Source organism: Hibiscus syriacus, unplaced genomic scaffold, assembly GCF_006381635.1.
Source record: "Hibiscus syriacus cultivar Baekdansim isolate YM2019G1 unplaced genomic scaffold, ASM638163v2 tig00008610_pilon, whole genome shotgun sequence".
In the NCBI taxonomy this organism is placed as follows: domain Eukaryota; kingdom Viridiplantae; phylum Streptophyta; class Magnoliopsida; order Malvales; family Malvaceae; genus Hibiscus; species Hibiscus syriacus.
The window spans coordinates 27,888-37,736 of record NW_024062168.1 but is presented as its reverse complement, the minus strand read 5'-3'; the positions used below and the strand labels follow the sequence as shown (position 1 = coordinate 37,736).

The 9,849-nt window shown below is 33.5% G+C and overlaps 1 pseudogene; it reads left to right on the top strand.

Annotated features, from left to right (window-relative positions):
* The first annotated feature begins 5,736 nt into the window (after nt 1-5,736).
* On the top strand, nt 5,737-7,521 carry LOC120202324 (annotated as a pseudogene).
* Nucleotides 7,522-9,849: the final 2,328 nt, after the last annotated feature.

Here is a 9,849-nt window from a genome sequence, read left to right as displayed (position 1 = left end):
TTCCTCTTCCTCTCCAAAGTGAAGATTTCAAGCTTTGTAAGTCTAGTTTGGTTAAACTAAGGTAAGATTATTAATCCCCATTCTACCAGCTTCAATTTAAGCTCCATATTGTAAGTTTTTTAGCCGTAGAACCAAAATGAGTTTTTGACAGGTTTACGAGAATTTATGAATTTTAACCCATTTTTAGTAAGATTCAGGTTATAGAAAGTGTCTTTCACCTCAATCTAAAATTCTAGTTGAGTTAGTAATCCATTTCTTACCTTTATTTAGTGAAGGATGTGGGAGAGAACTCAAAAGCTAGGGGTAAAGAAACGTTGACCATTGGTTGATTTGGGGAGAGTTCTAGCAGCCAAAGAAACAAGCTAACACACTCACAACTCCTTTATACCTTTAGCGAGTCTTTATAAATGCAAGATAGCTTATGAGTTGAGGTTGAAGCATATTGAGTATATTTTCATGGCAAGTTTCATGTTTGAGTGTTATACATGATTTAAAGCCTTATTTATGACCCTTTATGCTCACATAAGACATTAATAATGCTTGGGAACCTTAAAAATAGAAATATGAGTGAGTTTAAGTGTCTGAATAGGACCTTATCGAGCAAGGTTATTAGTACTGTAAAAATAATACCGATATTGTTCTTCAGCTAAGGTTAAGATAATTAAGATTCAAGAGGGAAATATCGATACCCATACAAGAGGTATCAATGCTGAATGACCAATATCGATACTCATCAGGTAGTATCGATACTTAGTGTACAAAATCAGATTTCATAATGCATATTTGGTATCGTACTCAAGGGTGTATCAATACCCAGGGAAAACTATAAATATTTCCCTCAGGAGTATCGATATTGAGGCTATTTTCAAAACATCAAACTAAAATTTGGTATCGATATCCTGGTTAGTATCGGTACCCTAGCTTAGAAGTATCGATATTAATCGGAGGGTATCAATAATACCCCTTTCTTTTTAGTTGAGTGTAGAGTAGACTATCGATACCCAAGGGAAGATATCAAGATTAAAGGATCAATATTGATACTAAGGGATCAGTATCGATACCAGTTTGCATTTTGGTGTATGATTTTTCAAGGGTTTTTAATAGGGCAAAGAGATTCCCAAGAATTCTATAATCACTCTAAAATAAGATTACAAACGGAAATAATAATTATGCTTAATTATACATAGAAACAAGATAAATTAGGGTGACATAAAACTAGCCTTTGTTTGATGCTCGAAAAACGATCAGGACACCTTAGTTCCTTTAGTAAAGTTAAGGGTGTTGAAGTATAGAACCATTATGGATATCTTTATGTAGTGCGCGAGGCACTTTAAACTGACTAACTAGGGTGCAAGGTCTGACACTCACAAGGGGTGGATTAGTCGAGGGTGTTGTGTCTGATACAAAGATTTCGGGCCTCATCCTCGGTATACTAGAAGGGTGTGTGAGCTCTGAGATGCAAAATCTCTCAGTCGTACCATGATGTCTACCATAGCGTAGAGAGTGAGGATACAAGTATATTCACTATTACAATTTATCAGTTAGCTTAAGCATGTAATGAACATTTTTAGTATGGTTTAGTTGTTAGTGTGACACTAGGCTAGTTAGCTCAGCGTTTGGATTTTTTTTCCTTACATAGATTCACAGGTGGAGCTATTGAGGAGCTTTTGTTCAGCATAGATCCAAACCGAGATTTCAGGGCAGAGTACGTCTCGAGTTCTTCTTTAGTGACATGTATATTTATAAACCCTATTTTATATATTCAAGTCATAATTTGTTTTAATTGATGTTCCGTATATTTTGAATCATTATTTTGGGAGCTCCTAATGTAAATTATTTTATATAAGTATTGTTCATTTATCTTTTTATGACTAATTACAAATGATTACTTTGATTTAGCAAGTAAAGAAATTTTTGTGGTGTCAATCCGATGGTTTCGTGTGACATTCTAATCGGTTGACTGTGTGTCGTACTGGTCTAGGGTGTTACAGTTACAAAACTAGTTTTCTCCATATCTTTATGAGCCATCTTGATCTAATTGTAGCTGTAATAGTTATCCATGAAAGAGAATAAGAAGTGTTTTTCTGTGTTGTCCATCAATGTGTCAATGTGCGACAACGGGAAGTTATCCTTTGGACTAACACAATTGAGGTCACGATAATCTACACACATGTGTACTTTTCCATTCTTCTTTGAGACAAAAACAACATTGGCCAGCCATTCTAGATACTTAGCCACTTGTACAAATCTAGCATCAAATTGTTTCATCACTTCCTCCTTTATTTGTAAAAGCATATCGAGTCTCATTCTTCTAAGCTTCTAATGCCCAGGCTTACAATCTTCTTTCAATGGTAGTTTGTGCATTGCAATCAGGGGTGTTCAAAAATACCAGAGCCGATTGACCCATCCCATTGACCCACCAACCTGGTTAAAAAAATAACAGGTGTTTATATTGAAAATATCCGATTTTTCGGGTCAGGTACCTGATCCACTAAATTTTTTGGGTTGGGCTCGGGTCACAAAATGTTGCTACCAATTTTATTTTATATTAAATTTTTATTTATAATTTTTAAATTATTTTACTTTAACATTCTAAATTCCTAATTTTCAAATTTTTATTTATTTATTCTATTAGATGTATTTAAAGTGTTTTCCTAACAAAACAATGAAAGTAATGTTTAACAAAACTTAATTATTTTTCTATGGTTTATTGATGTAATATTAAATTACTTACTTAAAGCAATAGAATATAGTTTCGTCATATAATGGTTTATCTTTAAGTTTTCGCTCAGGTTCCAAAAATAGAGAAGACAACTCTATATACAGTCATTATCTTCAATTATAAGAACCATATTTGAATTGAATTTGTTCAAACCGACTGGTTTTCATTTTATGAAGAGACTAAATATCCTTTTTGAAAGGAAGGCAATAAACTAAACATGAGTTTTTGTTGCTCTAGTTGACATACATCTTCAAGTGTAGATAATATAACCGTCAAAAACAGCTAACAATAATGTGTACAATGATTTCTACGATTGACCCACTCGAACCACACATGATTCAACCATTGAACCAACTCTATATAAACCATTTTCTAGTGTCATCTTCTTCACTGAAATCCTCCAATTGAACTAATTTCTATACACTTAAATAGGTTAATATATACTATTTTTTTAAATTATTTTAGGGTAAACCATATGTTTAGTATTTAAAATATTACTTTTGTTTTGTTTTCGCACCCAAATTTTATTTTATTTTCAAAATCATACATAACGTTTAGTTTATGTTTCAGTTTGATATCTCACCTTTAAAAAACCATACCTAACGTTTCAATTTGGTATCTCACCAATAAAAAAATTAACAGAACTGCTGATATGATATTTTTTTTATGATGATATGATATTATCTAATGGTAACACATCGATATCATCCTTAAGTTTTTAATGAGATACCAAAATGAAACATAAACTAAATGTTAGACATGATTTTGAAAAAAAAATAAAGTTTAACATGGAACAAAATAGTTTAGATGATAAACGTGTAGTTTACCCTTGTTTTAATTGAAACAATTCCTTTTGATTATGCAACTAAAATCAACCAAATGGTTGATTACAATTGTGATAGTACATATAAAACAGGCTAAAAGGAAAAGAATAATACAACACCTATTTAAAATAAGTGACATATATTATTTATTTTTAATTAAATCAAATCATAGGAATGATTTATCACCTACTCCTTATTAAATGTCGGGAGAAACTACAAGGAAAAGGATATAAATTGGTGTTTAAAACAAGCAGAAGCTGACCCCAGAGAATCTACAGCTAAAGTGAGAATAAAATAACTTTATTATTATATAGAATAAAATAGCTTTAGAAAGTGCTGAAACAGAACAAAATATATAAAAGTTTGGAAACTAAATTAAACTCAAATGGTTAATGCTCTTGATTGTGCGTGGGGTTGATTATGTATGCTCGACAGAATATAAGATTATATTTAAAAATAATATTATTAGAATATTACATTACTATGAGAATAATGTATTACATTGTTTGATTTATTAGCACGAATACAAAATTACATTGTTTTGTTAGAGAATTATAAGATTATTTTAAATATACATTTTTCTTAATTATCTTTGTGATATATTTAAAAAAAAAAGTTAAACATTAATACTAAATTATAAATATTTGAATGAAAATTCATAGAAATGTTATAATCGATATACTACCTAACTTTTGAGAAAAAATACATTTAATATATAATTAGTATATCAAAATTATATTTTAAATAATTTCCATAAGTATCATATTTATTTATATAAAAATTAATATAATATAAAAAATGATATTATGGTCTCGAGTGGACATATATTTTATTTTCAATGTATAAGATCTATTTTTTAATAACTTAAAGTTAGATATTATTGTATTTTTATAGTAATATTATTTTTCGCCTCATAAAATTATAAATAATTAATATATTGAATATTAAAAATATAAAATAATTTTAAATACTCAAATTTATTAATATTTCACTAAATTAAACTCTTTACATATTATTATTGTTTATAATTTTGAGTAAAGTACAAAAAATAAAAATAAAAAATGATCATCATAGAAAGAATTTATTAGTTTACAGGTATTATTGTCTAAAGTGGTGGAAATTGTCTAATACCTAAGAAATTGGAGATAATGACATCCCATCGTTTAATGCTACTACTTCCGTGAACCAAACGTAGGAATGCAATTCTGAAAAGATTATTTCCCTTGGTACTGATATTTTTCGCGAACCAAACGCCACTTAGTATATGATTGGATAGTTTAAAAGAATGAAAAATTATAAATTTTATCACTCAACTTTCTTTTTTCTCTTAATTTGGTCAATAAAACTTAAAAGAGTTCAATTTACTCATTATAATTTCAATTTGCTACTATTTTGATCGCTCGTATTAAATCATAAACATGATGATGACAAGACATCCACATGTACTGATGTTGACTATTTTTTGTTAACATGAAATTATGTGTCATCCACGTCATTTTTTCTTTTTCTTTTATTTTATTTCCTTTATCCAAAGATGAAAGTTTTACAATTTCATCTATGTCTCACATCGGTGTTGCAGTTATCATCTTCCGATATTTTTTTCGAGTACTCAAGATACTAAAAAACTCATCTTATTGTCTTCTACCACCGAATCAATTTAAATTTTACCTAAATCACTTTAAAACTCAATTACAAACTCAAAACTCATTAAACCCTATACCGCTATGATATGTATCAACCATCCGATCAGTGTGAGATTAAGATATACAACTTGCTTCCCTTTCCTCTACCTCCACACCACTGAAATTTCAAAGAACATATTTTGTTAGCGAGAAATCAAAGGAAATTTGAAACTATTAGGTTTTTCATAAAAAATGAAAAAAAATTGAGACCATTTCAGAATTTTTAAAAGAAAAATATTCATTCACAATATTGATAAATTTCAACGGTAAAGTGATCAAAATGAGAATAAATTGAAAGTTCAATAAACACATTAAAAATTATAAACTTTATTAGTTAAAAATATGAATGAGAAGAAAGTTGAGTGATAATTTATAATCCACCCTTAAAAGAACGCACTTATGAGCATACTTTTTACCCTATCATGACGTTAGGATTAGCTCAATAATACGTTTTGGTGTCTATAAGAATAGCTTAGCATATTACAGTTGAACATATAGTGCACAAAAGCACAAGGAGTTGAAGAGAAAAGAATGGCATTTTCAAGTCTTCCACTACTTGTTCTACTATTTGTTGCAGCTTCCTGTGCAACTGCAACATCTGTTCAACAAAACTTCATCCAATGCATAGATGCCAATTCTGATCACCCCATTCCCATCTCTGCTATTTGCTCCCAAACCAACTCTTCGTTCACTTCTCTCCTCAACTCCACCGCACAAAACCTCCGGTACTTGTCGCCTGCGGTGCCGAAACCCGAATTCATCTTCGTCCCTTTATACGAGTCCCATGTCCAAGCCGCTGTTATTTGTGCACAAAAGCTTGCAATTCACCTGAGATTCCGCAGCGGAGGCCATGACTATGAGGGCTTGTCTTATGCATCCGAAATCGAGACGCCTTTCATCTTGTTAGATATCGGGAAGCTCCGATCGGTTAATGTCAATATCGATGACAACAGTGCTTGGGTGCAGGCTGGTGCCACGGTGGGTGAAGTTTATTATAGGATCTCTGAGAAAAGCAAGACTCATGGATTCCCTGCTGGTCTATGTTCAAGTTTAGGCATAGGTGGACACATAACAGGGGGTGCGTACGGTTCCATGATGAGGAAGTATGGTCTCGGTGCTGATAATGTCCTCGATGCCCGAATCGTCGATGTTAATGGCAAAGTTCTCGACCGAGCATCGATGGGAGAAGATCTTTTTTGGGCAATCAGAGGAGGCGGAGGAGCAAGCTTTGGGATCATCCTCGCGTGGAAGATAAAGCTTGTTCCGGTTCCGGAAACCGTGACTGTTTTCACCGTGCTCAAAACCTTGGAACAAGGTGCCACAAAGACCCTCTATAGATGGCAACAAGTTGCAGATAAGCTTGTTGAAGATCTTTTCATCAGAGTCATGATTCAAGTGACAAAAGCAGGCCAGAAAGGTGAGAGAACAATCACAACATCCTACAATGCCCTGTTTCTCGGAGACGCCGAGACGCTCCTCCGAGTAATGAACGAAAGCTTCCCGGAGTTGGGATTGACGCGTAAAGACTGCATCGAAACGAGCTGGATAAAATCCGTGCTCTACATAGCCGGTTTCCCTAGTGAAACACCTCCGGAAGTACTACTACAAGGAAAGTCATTATTCAAGAACTACTTCAAAGCCAAATCCGATTTCGTGCAACAACCGATCCCCGAAACCGGCCTCGAAGGCCTATGGGAAAGGTTGTTGAAAGAAGACTCCCCGTTGATGATATGGAACCCGTACGGAGGAATGATGGCGAACATTTCGGAATCCGAAATTCCGTTCCCTCACAGGAAAGGTAACTTGTTCAAAATCCAGTACGTGACGTCATGGTACGACGGAAGTGACGAGGACAAGATAAAGCACATGGATTGGATCAGGGGGCTGTATGATTACATGAGTGCTTATGTTCCTACATCTCCAAGGGCAGCATATGTGAATTACAGGGACCTCGACTTGGGAATGAACCGCAACAAGAGCGGCAGCTTGGCCGAGGCCAGTGCTTGGGGGAGACCGGTACTTCAAGGGGAATTTCCGAAGATTGGTGCAAGTGAAGAGCAAGGCTGATCCGGACAATTTTTTCAGGCATGAGCAGAGCATCCCGGTTGTGCTTGAGCAGGGCCAGGGTTAGATCGGATAGATTGTCCTTGTTCAGTTCTTTGCCGATTCCAAGAAAGTAAATTAATAGGCTTGTATTGTCTGTCCTTCGCTTTAATTTTATTAAAGTTTTGTTCTACGTGTTTCTGAATCCTATCTTTGTTTCCTCCACTAACAAGCCAGGCCCCTCATAGATTGTTAATAAATATTTTTGGACTGCTTTTCAAATGAAACGGGATTAGGGGTGTGATGGTTGTGAAAGGGATTTGACTTTTTGTCTGGCAAATTCAGGCCTAAAGTCACACGTCAATTTCTATTCAACTTTTTTTGTTTATGGATTTAGTTGAGTAGATAATCACTCACGTGGTAACAGAACATTTTATGTTTCGAGAGAAAAAATAGATTATAGATGATGAGAATATCGAAAATGTCTTATAATATACGAATTTAATAATTTTTTTTAGATTTGTCAAAATGACCAATAAATTCGTAACGTGATCTCAAATTCGCAACGCGAACTTCAATTTCGCAACCCAATTTCCATTTTCGTAATGCGAATATGTAACTTGTATTGCGATTTGCGATGTGATTTTTCAAATTCGCAACGTGAATCTGTAAATCGTAACACGAATTTGTAAATCGTAACACAGAAGTCAAATTCGCAACGCGATAGTCAAATTCACAACGCAAAGTCAAATTCGTAACGCGATAGTCAAATTCGCAACACAAAAGTCAAATTTGCAACGCGAATTTGTAAATCGCAACACATAAGTCAAATTCGCAACGCGATAGTCAAATTCGCAACGCGAATGCCAAATGTTTTTACGCGAAACACAATATTAATTTTGCAACACAAATGTAAACAGTATTATCGTAAATCATCTCTAACCTAAAACCCTAAAACCCTAAATCAGAACTCAGTCACATCTCCATCTCTCACTCTCTACGGCGACATCCGTCCCCATCTCCGACAAAATCCGTCTATCTCTATCTCTCAGAGCAACCCTCACAACTATTCACAGTAAGAAATGGAAAATCAATCACAGATGGTTAATTTTTTTTAATCTCTTATTTTTATTTTGAAATTTTTGTATTATTATTAGATTTTTCTTATGTTGATGATAAATTTATTGGTAATTTCAATATATATAGATTAACCATTTCACTGAGATTGCTTAGTAAATTCATTTGGTTGCTGCCAATACTGCTAAACTGTTTAGTCTTTAACCCTGTGAAATTAGTATTTGTCTTTGTTTTGTCTTTTTGTTTTGTCTTTTTGTTGAAGAAACTCTAAAGCGTAACACCAAATTCGCAACGCGATTTTAGTTTCGTGTTGCGATTTTCATTTTCGCGTTGCAAATTTAAGTTTCAGAAACTTCTTTTATTCTGTAAATTAAAACTTGAATGAATTACATTACTTCAACCAAAAAAACAAAGACAAATACTAACTTCACAGTGTTGTTAAATTTAAGTTTCAAGAATAAACTTGATTATCGATATAACTCTTCCCGAATCGACTCAAGAGGTGATTAATCCTTCAAATGAGTGAGGATCTAATACCAATTGTTGATTTAATCGATCGAAAAAATAGCCAAGAGGAGTGAATTGACATTTAAAAATTAGGTGAAAGCTTTTGCAGAAAATTGAAAATATTTGCACATCGATTTAGAGTGGTTCGACTTTCTCAACCAAAGTCTACGTCCACTACCTTAGCTATCTACACTAAGGATTTTCTAACAAATTTACTAATTTGTTCTTTCTTTTGAGGACAAAGAGTAACCTTACAACTCCCTCAAGAAGTATACCCCAAATTCTTGAGCACACTCTCTCGCAAAGAGAAATACACAAATTTTGCAAACTTACAAGAAAAACCTCACAAGGTAAATTGTTTGCAGAATTCTACAACAAAGAAAGAACACTCAAGAATGAATATAATTGAGTACAAATGGTATTCTTGAAAGTAAAATGAATATTGAATGAAAAATTGGCTTGAATAGCTAAACCTTTATGTTTTAAAGCTTTCCCTTTGTTTCTCTCTCAATTTTTATTTCTTGTTATTGATCAATGGCTTCTAAACTTGTTTAAATACACCTTGGATCACTTCTGAACGTTAGGGATCATTGGTGAAGTCAATAGAGTCGTTATAGTGTAATTATCAATTAATAAAATAGTTGGGAGCGTGTGTGCATCGATGCATAGGCAAGGTGCATCGTACACTATGTGTAAAATTTAAATATTTTGACCGTTGGAAGACTTAGTGCATCAGTACACTAGGGGTGCATTGATGCATAAAATACATTCGATTTTCCAAATGAGCCTGGAGTGCATCGATGCATGGTCTGTGCATCAGTACACAAAATGCATTTGATGTTCAAAATATTCAGGAGTGCATCGATGCATGCCTTGTGCATCGGTACACAAAATGCATTCGAAATACAATTTATTCAAGGGTGCATCGATGCATTAGATGGTGCATCGGTAAACTACTTTGAAAACTTAATATTTTGCTCGTTTTTGGTTCGAA